Source organism: Rhyacophila brunnea, unplaced genomic scaffold (genome assembly GCF_057557595.1).
Source record: "Rhyacophila brunnea isolate RB1 unplaced genomic scaffold, BYU_Rbru_1.0 scaffold_8, whole genome shotgun sequence".
Taxonomy (NCBI): Eukaryota; Metazoa; Arthropoda; class Insecta; order Trichoptera; family Rhyacophilidae; genus Rhyacophila; species Rhyacophila brunnea.
Window position 1 is genome coordinate 43134524 of NW_028233350.1, and position 19069 is coordinate 43153592.

General features: G+C 33.3%; 1 protein-coding gene across 1 annotated transcript in view; it reads left to right on the plus strand.

The window, feature by feature from the left end:
* LOC147064266 (uncharacterized) overlaps positions 1-19069 on the plus strand; it is a 178153-nt gene that overhangs the window by 80715 nt on the left and 78369 nt on the right. Inside the window, exon 2 of the mRNA XM_085958529.1 lies at positions 7684-7804. The gene's annotated coding sequence lies outside the window, so the exon portion shown is untranslated. The remainder of the gene's footprint in view (positions 1-7683; positions 7805-19069) is intronic.

The window sequence follows — 19069 nt, forward strand, 5'->3', positions numbered from 1 at the left end:
CGTAGGAAGTGAGAAGGAAAATACCTACAATTAATTCGTGCAATACGAACCGAAGAGGTATCTTTCCCCTGTGGGCATAATTTTACCAACAATAGCAGGTTGAAAGTAATGAAATTTTACTCGTTAAATTGATTTTATTGCACATAAATTTTTAACGACTCCAGATTTTGTTTTGTTACGGCTCAAAGTGTCTATCTTAATGTTGGATTTTCTTGGAGTATTACAACCAGAAGATGTTGATACAACTTTATAAGAACATGAACTGTATTAAGTCTGTTCGCAAGTCGAGAAATCTGTGGTTGCGAGGCAAAATTAGAGGTTGTGATCGAGAAATCACGTCGCGAAAAAAATGTCGAGAAATACCAAGAAAAGGCAAATCTCGAGAAATTAGTTTTCCGAATTTTCGAGAATTCTCATTTCTCGAGAAATCGAAAATTTGTCACTATGTTAAGGTGTGTGTGAAATTTTGATTTCTCGGTAAAAAGCAAAAGATTTTGACAGTATTATTGGTCTGAGGTCTCGACTTTTATTGTTAACGGAATTTGATTATTTTTTTTTCTGGTCGGAACATCTAAAAAATAAAAGTCGGCCAGAAGAGGAAGTTTCGTAATAATGGTGATTTCTAGAGAACCTCGAGAAACCTAATCTCGAATTCTCGAGAAAATAAATATGCTTGATATCGAAAATTCTCACATCTGAAAATCATGAAAATAAAAAAGTCGATAAATCACAAGCTCTGGTTAAAAATACGTAAGTCACGTCTTCAGGCGTCCTACTGGACACTTTTATAGTGATAGGTGGATGGAGTACTCTCGGTCCAAAGCAACTTTACTCTTATCCTGCAATCCAAAAAGGATTTCTCGAGAGTAGACGTCATTGGTGGAAACACTATTTTTATTTAAATATTTATTTGAAAAAGACACACTGAGCACATAACAAATTATTTATTCAAGACGTTCACAACATGATATTCAGAATAAAAAGTACAGGTAAATCAAATAGAGAAAAAACAAGGTAGAGTAAGTAAAGAAAAAAACAAAGCAAAAATATTATTTCATTGCAAAAGAAATCAAATTAAAAAAAAAAAAACAATAATTTAAGAAAAACACAAAATAAACAATAAAATAGAATTTTAAAAACAAAATACATAATACACCGTTAAAAATGTCTACATCTATAGGGAATGCATTGACCAGCCACACAGTCCTCGCTATTGGTGCCTGGTGAACCTGATATGAGGAAACAGATTTTACCCAAAACAGGTCATGTCAAAAACCACGAATTTAATTGACGGGTGGATGCAAATTTTAATTTTCTAGAATATCAGGATTGGAGAGTGAGAGCGTGGAGAGCAGAGAGAATGCTTTAAGAGCAAAAGTGACCTACGAGCTTCAAGAGAATGAAAGGCGAGCATGCCTTGAAGAAAGTTAGTCGGAAAATACTCGTTTGAGATACTGTCAAAAGGAAAATAATTATATACATTGTCAGCATATATCTTTGTATTGAATAAATAATATAATAATGAGTCTTTGTGGTATGTAGTAACTGTCATTGTGTGTTATAAATACATTATCAGGATAGCAAAAAACCTCCAGAACAAAGCACTAATAAAATAAAAAAGATAAAACATGCCTGGAAAAAAACATTAAATCCGAAGTATTAAACAAACAGATATTGAAATATTTGCGTCCACGAAAAAGTTATACAATTATTTTTGACGTTATTAAATACCAAAACTTATTATTCAATTACTTTGATAGAGTATTATGTAGCGTTGGAGATATAAATAAAAAGATTTTCATTACGGAGAGAAGTAAAATAAAAATATCTGAATTCTCGATAGAGAATACTCGCGGCGAAAATAAAAGAGATGAAATTTTCACGAAGTAGACGGTTTTATGCGAGAAAGGAGTGAGAAGGGGGTGAGAGAACAAGATAAATGAAATATTTATGAAGACTTTGGATCAGGTAGAAAAGGTCAAATGACATTGGATGCGACCGCGTAATCAACCCTCAATGGGAAATCTATATTATTGACTATGTAACAATGTGGGTTAGATTCGTTTACTCACGTATAGATCTAAATGGAGAGAAACTTACTATGAGCCTTAAAAGGATTATAATGCTTGGATGTTATATTGTTTTGGAAGTTATGCATTGTCAGTAGTAGATAATGGTATCCGCAGACTGTAGGTATTTGTGCTTCTTATCCCATTGTTATGAATTTTGGATGAACCTAACATAACTTAACCCATCGGTATACGTGATGGCAATTTTTAATTGATTCGCTTTTGTCACCGTTTACTTACTTATTACTCATTTTTGTTTAATTTCACAGCATATCGTCGGTGTTTTGTAAAAAGGGCGAATTCATCAAAATGCTCTTTTACAGGAGGTGGATTTTTAACTTTTGACATTTATTTATGATTATGATGATGATTCTAAATGTCTAACAAGTTTATAATAATAAAGCTTAGAAAGAAAACTGTCTGTAAGAATATGTCACATTCGCTTTTTATCCGTAACACTAAGTGGATATTTGTGGAGATACAAATTCGCCGTTTTTACACAACAAAAGTTAGTGAGGTACATATTATTTTTTAATTAAAATCTCAATTCCGCCAAAATGGTTGATTCGCCCTTTTTACTAAACACCGACGATATGTAGATAATTTAAATTTGGAAACTATTATTATATATATAGAGTATTCAATATAGCAGTGGCGAGGGTGGAGGTAGGCTGTTAAAATCACATAAATGGTGCACATTAAACTTTGTCAGTTATACTTATTTGTTTTCATTGAACTGATAGTATAAATTGCAGATGGTGCTGGTTAGTTTTTATAAATCAATTAAACCCTGCCTAAACCAAACCATAATAGTTTAGGTTTGTTATAGGTGTTTCGACAAAAATAGTGCACAGTTTTTCGGTGATACTTATTTGTGTTTGTTGAATTAAGAATACATATTGCAGATGGTGTTGATTAGTTTTTTTTTAATTATTAAGCCCTGCCTAACCAAACCATAATAGATAAAAAATATTTTTCTTTCTATAAAATACCTAAAATTATATATGATTTAATGCTATAATTTTAGACATTTTATAGATAGACGAATATCTTTTGACTATTATCTATTATGGCTTTGTTTACGCAGGGTTTAATTGAATTTTAAAAACTAACCAACACTATCTGCAATGTGTAGTCTTAGTTCGATGAGAATAAATATGGATGACCGACAAAATAATATAGTGTGTACTGTTTATGTCGGATCTTAACAGCCTATCTCCACCCATCGCCACTGCAATATAGATGCTGTTACTATCGTACACGACAAATAATACGTGGTGACCGTACTAGGCAGAAAATTTAGTTCCTTGGTACCATTTAAAGTTGTGAATAGGTATCACCGTGTATTAGTGGGTTAATTACTTCGCCAAAGCAGCGTGGCATGTAGGGCAGGTCTTTTTTCCACCTTCAATGCCCTCTATAGATAGGTCAGGGCGCGAGAAAATTTGCACCAAAGTGATTATTTTACAGGTTGCTCATAAATTATGACGACCTTTCGAAAGCTTTGATTCTTAACTTTAAATCACGTTTATTACAATGAAAACTTATATTATTATTTATTTCATAAATTGATGTGTAGTTATACATTTAATCTAATTTTACTAGATTACTAGATACCAGCACAGAAAAAATGAGAACAAGTCGGTTTACAGGAAGCCAGACGGGAACTGCGCTAACTTTCATAGCCGATTTTGACAAAATTCATGAATTCAAGAATGAAAACCTAACCTAACCTAACAAATGATCCAGTATATCGGCTATTTTCAAAATTTGTTTGCCGCTGGCTTCTTGTAAACCGACGATAACCGTGTTTTACTTAGACATGAATTTTATATCGGTACTATACGACCCAAAGAGGTTGGACGGTATTTAATATACGACCATATATTTCCGTTACAACATTTCACGGTGAAGTGTGATACGGCGAACTGCATACGTACAAATTTCATACAATTTCATAAATTCGTACAATTTCAAATAAGCATATTATATTTTATCAGTACCCTACTCTCATCAGCCAATCTGCTTGATGCAATGATAAGTTGAAAAATAATTATTTTGAAATTTATACAATTAAACCTATTACTTGAAAACATAATATATCAACTTCGATGTTTGTTCTTATACAAGTAGGAAGAAAGACTACTTAAAAATAAATAAAATTACACATATTTGAGGAATACCAACAGAACAGATTAATAAGAATTGCTTAAACTGACAAGAACCAAAAAAATGTTATTTTTTTTAATTGATTTTAAAAGTGGCAGGAGGAGGTAGGGTTAACAATATCTAGCAGGTGCCACTGATTTCAACATTTACGCACTTTAAAGTGAACATTCCCCATACCCAGACACTCAGAATTTTGAGTCTAGTAATAAAAACCTAGTCTGTAAGTATAGCTAAAAGCGTTCACTTATGAACTATTGCGAATCCGTAAGTGATTATCGAATCGGAGCGCTCGATAATTTTATGAAAATATTAACATAGTTATCTAATTTGATGTGTATTTTTCAAAAAAATGTGTTTGATTTTTTGTTATATGGCCTGTCTAGCTCAAACGGTCATATTATTTTTTCTACGAGACAGAGCGATAATTTTGAGGATTTTATGAACCGGAAAGGCACTCCGGTGCGCTTCGGTCCATTCCAAGCCCTGAGTATCCGTTCATGTCTCCTCGATGTATTGTCTTCTAGACATGCTGCATCGGAATATTCAAGCAAACATTGGATGCCCCGGAGAATTGCGCCAATTTATTATTTTATAGGCTACTTAATGGCAGCTTATTGGCAACACTGGTCATAGTATATACCTATTACATTCGGCGCATGTTTATTGTTCAATCATCCGTATTATGAGCATGACGCGTGCAGGTAAAATAATTGTATCTATGTATGTAGTTTAACGAGTATCTATAATATCAATATAATTAATTATACATACTGTTTCTGTCAACGGGTCAATCAATAAAATGGTATGACTTCATTTTTTATGATAATATTATGGAATACAAAAATATATGGTTTTATTATATATTGGTAATAATTTTATTGTTGATTTAACTATTTCAAAAATCAAACCTTGTGCGTCAAAAACAAATAATTTGAACTATAAATGGAAGACGCCTTATATGTAATTTATGTTATGACATTTCAAATTATTTAGCAAGCACATTAAGCATGGTTAAGTTGGTAAACTTGACAAATGTTAGCATCGCTCAATTGGCATTCTGATTATATTAATTACGCCATGGCGGCCATTATTGTTGTATCCATTGTGATTGCTTACTCGAGTGCAGTGTTATAATATAATTTTACAGGATTTTTCAAGAAAGTTTTTTTTTTAAATCACTGGTTAGACACGGTTTTAATATATTTTTTTAGAATATAAACATTACAAAAGATGTTATCAAATGGTTTTATTGTAACTCATAACGAATAGAGAAATATTTGAAATGTTTAAAATATTAATTGACGTTTGTGTATTGTGTACGCTCTCCTAAAACTTTCAGTTGTGGCAAAAAGTACATGTTGGTTCTTACCGCACCCTGACCAGATATGTACACCAATCCCAACCATGTTTATGTCTAAAACTTTGAAGCCAAACTTTGAAGCCATTTATCTCCTAATTACGGAGTTAGCGCTGTCTATTTTAAGATGCCACAATGCGATATCTATTTTTAAACATTAATGGATATCATTATATATATTATGTATAATCGTGGTGAACATTTTATCAGCAATTTATAGAGAAAATGAACGATTATCATGATATGAATTGTTATTGTCTGATAAAAGTCTATAAATAAAAAAATATTCACAATTTTTTCACATGCTATCGCTTCGTTTATCAACACTTGCCGTGTCATGTCTACATGGTCACCAATCTACCTTATATATTTTTGAAAACAATTATTTTGGCGGCCAAATTACCTATAATATTAAACATCACGTGTTGTGGTCCAATAATATGTATTCATCGTCTACCATTGTCACATATTGTATAATAGTAGTTATATTATATTGGTAAAACAATGTATAATACATTATAGATGGATGAATATTAAATTTGGAACTTCAATTATTATCGAAAAATGTTGCTGTGATAATTGTGATGATAATTCCAAATTTGAAATTACTTACAATATTTCAATGTGATATTATTACCACTACATAAAATATTATTGATCTCGGATCAAGTATAAATAATACTATTGTCTATGCTCCGTTATTTTTCAATTTTAATTTTTTTTTTTAACATATTGTGGACATTACAAATTATAAGTTTAAGACGTTCACAACATGACATTTAGAAACAAATATATATAAATATAACAGTATTAGATAAAAAAGAGATAGATCAGTAGATAAATTAGATAGGTACAAGGAAGTACACCGGATGAGTTAAGCAGACCCTATTTTAAGAATTTATAAAACAGCGTACACCTAAACTCATTCTCACGTCGGTGGAATATATCCCGAAGCAATTTCATTGAACATAGTTATCGCCCTAGTTATAGAACCATCTGAATACTAGCTAAATAAATAATAATAATTTAATTTAATTGGACTGGCGTTTACGCATTATAATGGTATAGAAACAAAGTTTATTTAAAACTCTGCGATAGTGGAGTTATTAATTATTTATGTTACTTTCATAAGTAAAATCTACGACAAATGATCCTAAAATTTAGACAACAAAAGAGGAGGTGTATTATTTTCATATCTGCTTAACTAATCGCTCAAAACAGTGGCGTAGTCTTTATTTATTTAATTTTTAAAAATTGTTATCTTGTTTTCTTATCATTTGTTATATGCCTACCTACTAGAAAGATTCCTTTTTATGGAATTTAAATATCTTTGAGAAGGTGTTTAATTACACCAATAGGAATTGAGTCATAAAAATATAATAAGCGTGTACGTTCATTCAATTATTATTTCTTTGACTTTTAACCGGAAGTATTAACCATTCTTTTTTTTTTTAATCAACTTACGTGAAAATCGTTTTCAAATAAAATTAGCCACGCAAAAGCCTGCGTGACTACGTCATATCACTTAATTTGTACTGCATCACTCATGGCATGAGGGGTGAGAAAAGGATATGTAAATACCTACGCCTTAAACTGATGCGTAGATTCTCCTTGATCACAGCCTACTTGCCTTTGGACATGTCGGATCTCCAGTAATACTGTCATCTATGAACATTTTTCAGTATGTAAGTTTTCATGTAGTTATTTATCTCAACTTTTTTCAAGTTTAAGTCAATTACTCTTGTCTCTTGGATGCACGGGTAAGAGATTATCATTTGGATTCAGCTATTCTGTAAAATATGCTTAGAGATTGTGACTATGATTTAACTGTTTTCCATGAACATAAATGTGCTGTTTATACCCACCTAGTAATAAAACTGCCGCTTGTTTGACCCAGATAATCTGCTGAAAAATAAGTCCCACATTATAGCAAATATACACCAGTTATCTGTGAACATAAATAACTCAAATTTAATATCGTAGAATTAACAAACAAGACATGTTTTAAGCCAGAAAATTAATATTATTATTGATATTTGTATTATTAATATAATTTATAAATAACCACATTATGGTATTTTTTTTCAGGCATTCAAAGGTTATACATTCGAGGACATTGCCAGAGGGAGAAGATGTCACAGGGACACGTCTCAAAGGAGACAGATGAGATGGAAGACGAGACGATAGCGTGACATCAAATTGCACCGAGGTGAATAAAACTGAATCTTTCCTATATAATGTTTATGTTAAAATAAAACTAAGTCAACTCTGCTCAAAGAAACTAATAATTGGTAACGACTGAAGTTTTAATGGACTACAGTTTTATGAAGTGAAAGAAATAGTCAAACAAATGCACTTCGATTGAGTTTTATCGTATGCATAAATAACAGAGCATAAAATAACAAGCCATTTTTATTCAATAATAAAATCGTTAAACGATTCCAGCTTACAAACTTTCATAAAAGAAAAATAGGTAATAAATTCATACGCCAAGTATAAGGTATATTTTTACGTTTTCTAACTTTTATTTTGGATCACATTTCTTAATGTGGTGCCTATTGATTGTACGTAGGATGTGGTAGGTAACTGAAAGAAAGTCCTTGGACGGCCAAATTTACAGGACTTTCAGACTTGAATTTGATTCAACTTCAGTATTTTACTAAACAAAAAATATTATATTTTTCCTTTTTATAATCGATATTTCACGAAAAAGGGAAATACTACAAAAGAAACCTATACAAAACGAGCCAGACAAAAGTACGTGATAGAATATAGGTTGCCATGAAATGATAATGGCCTGGACATGTCGTTCGGCGAGTGGACAACCGCTGGATACATGCCATAATACAGTGGTATCTAAGGGACACTAAACGACCACAAGGTGTACTTAAACCTGCTGGATAGAGTTGTACGTGGCAGCGAAGAACTAGAGACCGAAAAAAGTGGAAAGAGCTAGAAGAGGGCTTTATTCAGCAAAGTATCGACCCTGGCTGATGATGATGGAGATGAGGACACTACATAATATTGTCGTATCGTAAAATAGTCGAGCGTGTTAAATTCGCTTTTCGATTTCCTTAGCGCTCACCGCACGAAGCAACTTGTGAAATCATTCCCGATTCGAATGTCTACCGAACCGGCTCGATATCCTGAAGCACCCTTCACACCTCAGGGGGTGTAATGCCGTCGGAATAAAGCCTTAAACACTTTTAAAGCCTTCAAATTGCCCATTGTATTCATCGGATAGGAAATTCCTTCTACGTCGCACTAGTTTAACGACTGGACAGTTTTTAATGGTGATGGCTTTTATATAACTACTGATATGTTATGGTGATATGATGTATTTACCTCAGTAAACAGACGTTATGGTGATACATCTCAACTGGGTGCAATTTTTTGAATAGAACAGTGGTTTTTAAACTCGTTTTCTTGGGGTAGAGTGGCGGCTCGCGAGTCTTGAAAGTGCGGGGTTTACATTATTTACTGAATGAGTGAAAAAACCTTTATGAATATTTCTTAAACAATTAATAATCGATCAACCAAGGTCACGGTCCATACAGATAGACCGCCGGCATCTCGTATTAAGCCGCGTATGATGCTTAACGCATTCGCTGCTGAGTAGATAATGATTTTTTAATTATCACCTTTAAAATTCACGTTAATTACATCGATCGGCCGCCTGGTCATTACGCGCATGTGCGTCTTCAGCGTCCAAAGTATTAAGATCGGCGGCGTGAACCATTCTGCAGGGCACGTGCTCCAATCTGTCGTTAAAATACAGCTTTACAAAACTGCGAATCGATTGCATTTCTACATTTAATTTATATATTATCTATCAGTGGCGAAGGGTGGAGGTAGGTTGTTAAGATCCGATATAAACAATGCACACTAAACTTTGTCAGTCGAACGTGTTTGTTTTTATTGAACTAATACTACAATGTATAAAATAAATAGTGTTTGTTAGTTTTTTTTTAATATTTTATTGAACTTTGCCTAATATAAGCCATAGTAGATAATAGTCAAATAATCTACGTTTATCTATAAAATATCTAAAGTTATGCCATTAAACCATTCATAATTTTAGACATTTTATAGATAGAGGAATATTTGTTATCGATTATGATTTGTATAGACAGGTCTTAATGAATTTTAAAAAACTAACCGACACCTTTTTTAATATGTAAAACCAATACTTATGAAAAGTGTGAATTAATTTTGTCGGATCGCCCATAGCATACCTAAATTATTATGGTTTGTTTTAGGCAAGTTTTACTTGAATTTTAAAAACTAACCAGCACCACATGCCAATAATTGTATTCTTAGTTTTATGAAAAAAAATAATATGTTTTACTGACAAAGTTTAGTGTGGACTATTTATGTCGAATCTTAACAGCCTACCGCCACCCTTCACCACTGTTATCTATGCATAGTTTCACCCTTAAATAGACTAAATGAGCCACCCCATATGATGTATGTTTAGTTGCAAATTGTATATAAATTCATTCCCTACTTTTACTACATTTCCGCTATTTTTAACAGATTTTTACACTTTTCTACGTATGATGTTTTCATGAAAACTATTTACTTTATTTTATTACCACAAAACAGATTAATAAATAGAATCCCGATGGGCTATATCCCAATACACTACATTTTGACGCAGGGTTTTGAATGTGTGAGTGTCCAACGAAAATTAGCCACACATTATAGATGTGCAATAGTGTGTGTTGCAACCTTCAAATACACCAATATTTGAATGAGCGTCAGTGCATAAAACGAGAGCAGTTGTCAGAACTAAATATAAGCGTATTCTTGACACATGTTTAAGTGTATCCCTTATTCTTCCACACTCGAGATCGGTTGACTGTTTCTCCACACCCGTTAGGTATTTCAGTTCCCTTTATTTATGAGTTCCCTGATTGTTAACAATTGGAATATACTCAAATCAAAAAGTACACATTACTTAATCTAGTAAAGTTAATCCAATTCATTGTAAATTACATACCTATCTACCAATGGTGTGCGGTGTCTTTTGAGGTCGGACATGTTCTTCAAAAGTATATAGGTACATATATTCAACATTCCAATTTTAAAATACATTATTTATACTGAGTACATAATGACAGATTTTTAAATCAAATTAATGTAGTGATGCTGTCATTAGTTTATTATGAAATTAAACGTTGAAAACGCTGTATTATGATGATAAGCAACTGTTTACAAAGGGTAAAAATGATTTTATTAAATAACAAGTCTCACAGCATATTTTCTATAATATGGAGCAGTACATGACAGCTAATAGTCGTTAAATTTATTTAATGGTTTAATGGATACTTGTACTATCATACAAATATTTTGTAATAATTAATAACTAGACTATATAAGCGTAACAATTTTAAAGTTCGGGTGAGTTCGCGAGTTTTCGGTCAGTTACAAAAACGGCAGCCCGTATTACACGTAGCAAATCGTTAAAATTATTTTCAATATGAATTATTAAATTATTTACGATATAAATCTCGCATTACTATGACATCTCATCTGATTCACTGTTCTGAAAATAATAATCATCGCTGTCATCCGACTCCGCACCAATATTTATTATCAAGTTTTCCATAATGTGTGTCTATTCCTAAATCATTTGCCCTTAATCTTCGATTTTATATCGTGCTCACAGCATTTTTTCTATTTATTCGGAGTGTAATTAAGGAATAACCGATCAACAAATTTATTTTACGTTATATCCACATTACTCTCTGAATGGTCATAATAGGTACGCCAGTTGCTTCGTTTGCCGATTTAACAATATTACATTTTAAACTGTACTGTTTTTCATCACTTTTAAATATTCGGTCATATTAAAAACAATAATTTCTCGTGCTTGTCTTTGTAAAGGATTTTCTATAATACCCCGATCGAGATGGGGTATTCATTGTAAAACTGTAAATATACTATTGTATCGTGTAAAACAGACTTTTCACACACAGACGCAGCGTTTACATGCATAATCTATGCGCACGAAAGTAAGTATGCTTCTGCGCAGGTCCGTTCTTAAATTGTTTAGCTATAGTATATAAAGCATCAGCATCAACCGTATGCCACTGCTACCTACATATTTATAATGTATTTTTTACACACACGAAAATATAGATTGTATGTGAGAGCACTGTTAAATAACACAATACACAAGTATGTAAACAACACGACGGTATCCCATAGAGGGCCATTAGTCGATTCATATTAGGATAACGCGAAATACCTGCTCGTAAAGTAATGATACAATTCAAATAAATTAATAGGTATGTTACACTGTATTTCATATTAATACTGATGTAATATATACGTTATTTATTATCTCTCGATTTGCGGGTTTTAAAATACGTTTTTTTGTTTTGTATATTTGAAGTACGGATTAAAGGTCAATCTGGATTTTCCTATGTCGATTAAAAAAGAACATGTATTTAATTTAAATTTATTATAATGCAAATAGAACGAAATTTTGCCCGTAGACATTTTAAAATTTAAAAACCCTTTTTTGTGGCACACTTATGTACCTACTTATCATCTTTTCTAAGCTTTTTTTCTACATTTTTATGCATATTTAATCTGTAAAAATTTCAGATGTATTTTTTTGTATTAATATTGATAATATACCACAAAATTATGCGGAGAATATACTTTAACTGGGTAAAAAAGCCAAAGGTGGCATCAGTAGAAATCCTGAGCTCTACAAAAAATATAATTCCAAAATAATTAATGTCTTGAAAGTGAGAATAGTCAGATGGGTCAGTCACATTGTTGGATGCAATGGATCTATAGCTCTCAATAAAGTCTATGAATGATCGCCTGAGAGAGATTGCCTAATAACGTCAAGAAGTGTGACCGTCTGGGCAGAGAGAGCTCGGTATAGAGATTCCTTGATGACGATTGTGCAGTCGACCATAGACCGGAATGGTCTGTAACGTCAGATTAATTAACTAATAATACTAGAGGGGCTCCGACTCCCAATCCCTGATTGTTTTTACTATGTGCATTCTATGAATAAATGCAATATTAAGTTCAATTATCTGGAAAGTTGAGAAAGTTGGAAATCCAGGAAACCGTTGATGAGAAATTTATCACTGAATTTATTATTTTTGATCGATGTGATTATTAAGGCTTATACTTAAGCTGGGGCACGGTCTAAAACGATCGTGACGACGCGATGCGAAGATTGTGCAAACGAGGGTGCATAACATAACATAATTTGTCATAAAAATTCAAAATGCGTCCATTTAATGTTATGTTTATTGTTCTAGTAGTAGTAATAATAATATATTCATTGTCATGTCTTCTTTTTCAAGTAAATGGGTAACGTTTTTTAGTCACCTTTACACGATTTAAGAATTAATTCCCCCGACGCCATCACAAAACAAATTGACGTGTTCACAGCTCAACTTTCGCTCTCCGATTGGCAGCTAGTCCGAAATTTTGTCGCACCTATAGTTGAAAATTATTTGCCGTTTCACTGAAGTATGCTCTTAACAAAAAGGTTGTTTTTTAAAAAACGTTGTATGGATATCCCGTGTTTGGAGTATAGGACTTCCCTCAAATTTTAATAGAATATTTTGTAATCATAATATTATCACAATCATGTGTGATGCATTTTAAATCTCTAGGTATATGGAAAGTAGGCGAAAATTGAACGTGAAAACGAGACGGAAAATCTTACAATTTTATCTTATCTGTTTCATATAATATAGACTAAATATTAAAAAAAACCTTTGAAAATCGCATGATGATATATATGTACTACAACAATTTGTTATTATTAGTGTGACGTTCTGAATGTATTTCTTCACATAAAGCTGCAAAAGGGAGGGACTCTAACGGTGTTGATTTGATGATCATTTTATGATATTACTAGCTGACCCGGCAAACGTTGTTCTGCCATATAAATTATTTCTAGTGAATATTTTGGTTGTTAAATAAAAAATAACGAATGTATCATAAGTGTGTGAGGATGGGATCTACGACAGAAAGAGGAATGGAGCGCTGTAGACGATGACCGCCGATAAAAACAAAAAAACACCAACCATTCATTTTCTCAATTCAAAATGAGTAATGATGTTCATAATGAATGAATTACCTGTGACAGGATCTCGTTGTTTAATGTTTATGCAATATCCGTCTTGTCCCTTCCAGAAAATTAGCGGATATTGAAGAGCGTCGTATAAACGGTGTGTGTCAGCGATGAACTCCAGATTATTTGTTTCTTCTTCGAATCACGATTTCTCGCGTCGATGTGCGGTCGCCAACCATGATTCCAGCAATGTCGTCAACAACAGGCGCATTGAATCGACACACGTGCTCTCCAGCTGGTGTTTTATCAGGATTGATGACAATAGCGTGATTGTCACTTTGCAATTCGTGCATGTGTGCTTTGAAGAATTTCAATAATTCATTGTGTTCATTCAATAGGGCGTCCAGTTTGCCGACGATGCGCCTGGCATTAGGCGAATTGAGGTTATTGTAGCCGCAACGTGTATCTGCACGATTGATGTCCTCACCACCCATGAAGTAGATTTGTAAAAAATTATGTGGTTCGTTTGGCATTGACAGCAATGAGCCTACTTTGTGGTATACTTGGCCTTTGATTTTGAACGTAGAATGGAATTGTTGACCATTTCCCGCAGTATTGTGAACTATTTCTGTTGCTCCAAATGAAGTCATTTGGAAGCATGAATTGAATGTGCGAATGGACTTCAGGAACAGGTTTGAATCTGGAACCGTGCCGATGAGCAAGCCATTCAATGGTTCTGGTGGTATCTCAAGTTCTGGTAGTTGCACTTTTCCTGATGCGCAACACATCCCGGCTGACTCATGTTTGAATTTGAGCGCATGACAATGGGGACATTCTTTGTCCATAGCACCAATCAGCACTTTAGGATGAGCGGAATATTCAATATCTGGCTCGTACTCGAATGCGAGACGAAGGAACGAAGCGGATGTAAATGTTCGATGTGCTTGTTGGCGTTGTCGGGCATTTGCTCTGCGTGTGTTAACTACGAACCGGCGCGCTTGACTCCGTTCCAAATTTCGTTGTTGATTTCGTTCAGCTTGTGCCTCTTGTGATTGAGATGCACGCAATTGCGACATGCTCACACGCACGTTTTTGTTATCTTGTTGGATTTTTTCGTGTTCTTTCTGCTCTACTATTTCGCATGTTTGTTGCTTTATTCATTCGACGGCCCAAATGGCCCCCTTACGTCTTGCTGGCATTGTGCAATGTAATACACGCACACAAAAATAGATAAATTAAAATAAATCGTACACAATTTTGCACGCACTGCGTTGTGATATGCCGAATGAAATGTCAAAATGTGAAAATGAGCGACGCTTCTCTCGAATTCTTCTTGGACGTAGCGCCATCTGTCATTCAACAACATAAGTAATTTCGTTCTGTTTGAAATACGAACGACGGTTAAATTTTTTCATACAAAAATAATAAAATCGCGATTAAAAAATGGGAGGATAGGGGTAGGAGATTGAAAATTTGGGATTGCAGGTATTTTTGATGCCAAATAATAAAAAAAATATTTAAAAAAATTGTCAAAAAAATAAAAGAAATTTTTTTCTGGATAGAGATACCTTAATCACCTAGCGGTATAAAATATACTTGTTGACCTATTCTCATACCTAACAAATATACATTAAAAAATTCATAAAAATCGGTCGAGCCATTTCGGAGGAGTACGACCACAAACATCGTGACACGAGATTTTTATATATATAGAGATTAATGTGAACATTAAATCTGGTGATAAATTCTTTAACACGAGAGGATCTATAAGAATAAAACAATGTGGCTATCATAGAATATTAAAGTTTTTATATTTAACTTTTGTTTCAAGCCTAGAAAAAATATAAAGGTTAACGCATCTTGTAGCACACCAGTTGGGACAGCGTTGCGAACTTGGCGTTTTTATTGCCAGATCTAAAAAAAATAATATGCATCTAGCTTGTAGATTTACATTTGGCGTATGGCATTAAATCTAGTGTTTTTATATACCGCAAATAGCTTAAAGCTTCTCATAATAAAGTTAGAATATTATACCTGATTTGCTTGATACTGGTGTAAAGCCCTCGTAGTCCAGTGGGTAAGGCGCTGGTTTTTCATTTGTAGAAGGGGGTGAGGGAGTTCGATTCTCAATATATTGTTGTGATTTTCTCAAAGTAAAAAGTAAAATAATTGCTTACGTGTATTACATTTTTAATTTTATCTTATTGACTAAATACAAAATTCTTTTTCGATCACTGTTTTAGAAATAATATTCCCTAACTGATCATTCGAGTCCCAATAGAATTATTTGGTAGCAGGTATATACAATTAAAATAAATATATAGCGATAACCATGTTCAACCAAATTGTTTCGGGTGTTGATATATTCCACTTGCGTGAGGTGAGTTTAGGTTGACGCTATTTTATAAATTATTCGTAAAATAGGGCCCGCCTTAGCAAACTCGGTGTACTTCTTTGAAATTCTATAGATGTATAATTGTATTTTCACTGCTTTTATATTTTGTTATATTTTCTTTTGATATTTTCGTTTTTATCGGTTTAATTGCTTTTTTCCTTCTTTATAATAATGTTTCACGTCATGTTGTGAACGTCTTAAACTTATAATTTGTAATGTCCACAATATGCTAAAAATAAGTAAATTGAAATTGAACACCTCATATTTCATTAACTAACTGAAACATTAGTGAAACAGTGGTGTGGTAGTAGCAGTGAACCAATCACAGAAATATACAAGCTTTACGAAAATCACATTCATGTAGGTACATATTGTGACCGGGAATCGAATCCGGAATCTCCGGACGAGAACCAGTGCCAGTTATTATTGTTTTCTTTCTGTTTACTTTTACAAACATACCATTTTTCCCTCCACCCATTATGAGCGCGTAAACCGTGGCGTAACAAGCGTTAGGGGCGTCAATTTGCATGTATTTGTATTTATATCGAATCGGGTTTCAGTATGGTCACAATACAGAAGTTCAATTCAATATAACAGAATAATATTTCTAGTTATACTTATATTTTGTAAATTATAAAATTACTACATTAAAACTAGAAATTATTGAAAAAAATGTTTCTGTTATAAAAAAGTAGCAATTACTTGTTGGACTATATTTAATGATAAAATAACCAATAAATATGATGTACTTAGGTACCTACTACACATTTTATAATAGTATTTTTAATATTAGTATTAATTATACTATTTTAGGGCTTTTAGATACGTATTGATCAATTAAAACACGCATTATGTTGCTAGATACCGATAGTAAAACTGCTATGGTACAATGTGTCCAAAAATTTGTACGTATGCAGTTGACCGTATCACAGTTCACCGTGAGATGTTGTAAGTGTCTAAAATAGATAACCGTATAGTATCGTAAAACCACCCGAATATAAAGAAGAAAATAAGTAATTTAAAAAGTCAATTATATCATATAATTTAAATAAGATTCTGGTAGGTGCTCGTAAGAAACAAGACGAACCTATCAAATATCTGATAAAAATGATGTTTTGTATAAATAAATATCAAATTAATAGCGCCTGTACACGTGCATGGATTTACTTGCACCAATAGTGTGTGTTTTAAACTAGTTTTTACACCTAAAAGTGCTGACTGTCTCACCAAACTCATTCTTCAAGAGCAAGCGATACGCGATGTTGTTATTTTTTGGTACTATTTGACAGGTCGTGAAAATTTGTTGACCTCAAAATAAGTGCGTGGTGTAATTCGTTTTTTTACCGGCATGCCGCGGCAGGTTCACTACTATCGTTCTGTTGCGCGTTTCGTGTTTCAGGCGCAGATATTGCACGGTCCAATTGTCGCGTGAAAATTCAGAAGCTTCTGAACTCTTTTGATTCATTCATGCAATATTGCAATTTGCACGATAATACGTGTTTACACGTCGTGCATTTTTTTTTTGTTATAATACGTACTATCAGCAGTAAATCCATGCATGTGTAAACGGGGATAATGTTCTTATGGAATCTAATAAAATTTTAACATTACTCGTACAACGCGTAATTGTTTGGTCTCAATACTATGCTGAACTGTGATACGGCGAAATGTAATACGCACAATTTACATTGTAACCCTTCGTCCTAATACAACATTATGAGTGATTTATTTAATATAAAAGTAGTTATAATAATCAAACGTCAGCATGCACTGAAAATCTCTCGAGGTTTAAAGTATGCAAAGACGCCGAGGGGCGAACGTGCCCGAATTTTCCGAAGGACTTCATTTGCGTTCCGAAAAAAAAATGAATACTCTCTCAAAACACCTGACATCTGTAGATTCTATGGCTCACTACACTCGCAGAAAAAAAAAACGAGAGGAGGTGTGTGGACTTTAAGCCAGTGGGGATGGAAGTGGGCAATGGCGTCACCGGTGAGAATATAGCATTTTACAATCTTGATATTATTCTTTCTAATTGAATAAGATTAAGAGATAAAATCGAACTATAGTTTTTCCGATACAATCTAATATATAAAAATTAATATTTGTGTGTTTGTTTGTTCGTATTTAATGCGCAGCCATACCGTTCATCCGATTGCGATAAAACTTTGTAAACTTATTGCTTGCACTTGCGGGAAGAGTATAGGCTATACTAATATATAAAAATGAATGTCTGTCTGTCTGTATGTCTGTCTGTCTGTGTATCTGTCCCGCATGCGTTCCTATACCATTCATCCGATTGCAATGAAATTTTGGTAAGTGGTTGCATGCACACCCATGAAGGTTTCTGAATTAGAAAAATCATCATCTTCTTCTTCTTCTTCATTATATTTTCTTTTATTCGTATGGTTCCTATACCATTCATCCGATTCCAATGAAATTTTGGTAAGTGGTTGTATGCACACCCATGAAGGTTTCTGAATTAGAAAAATTATCATCTTCTTCTTCATTCTATCTTCTTTCATTCGTATGGTCCCTATTCCATTGATCCGATTGCAATGAAACCTTCGTCAGTTGTTGTGGTAACACCCGCAATGGTTTTTGAATTAGTACAACCACCTTCTTCTTCTTCTTCTTCTATTCGTATGCGTTCCTATTCCATTGATCCGATTGCAATAAAATTTTCGTCAGTAATTGTGCCAACACCCGCGAAGGTTTCTGAATTAGTACAACCATCTTCTTCTTCTTCTTCTTCTTCTTCATTCTATCTTCTTTTATTCGTATGGTCCCTATACCATTCATCCGATTGCGATGAAACCTTCGTCAGTTGTTGTGGTTTCTGAATTAGTACAACCGTCTTCTTGTTCTATTCTATCTTCTATTCGTATGCGTTCCTATACCATTCATCCGATTGCAATGAAATTTTGATCAAGTGTTGTGCTCACGCCGCAAAGGTTTCTGAATTGTTACAACTATTTTCTTTTTCTTCTGTTTGTATGCGTTCTTATACCATTCATCCGATG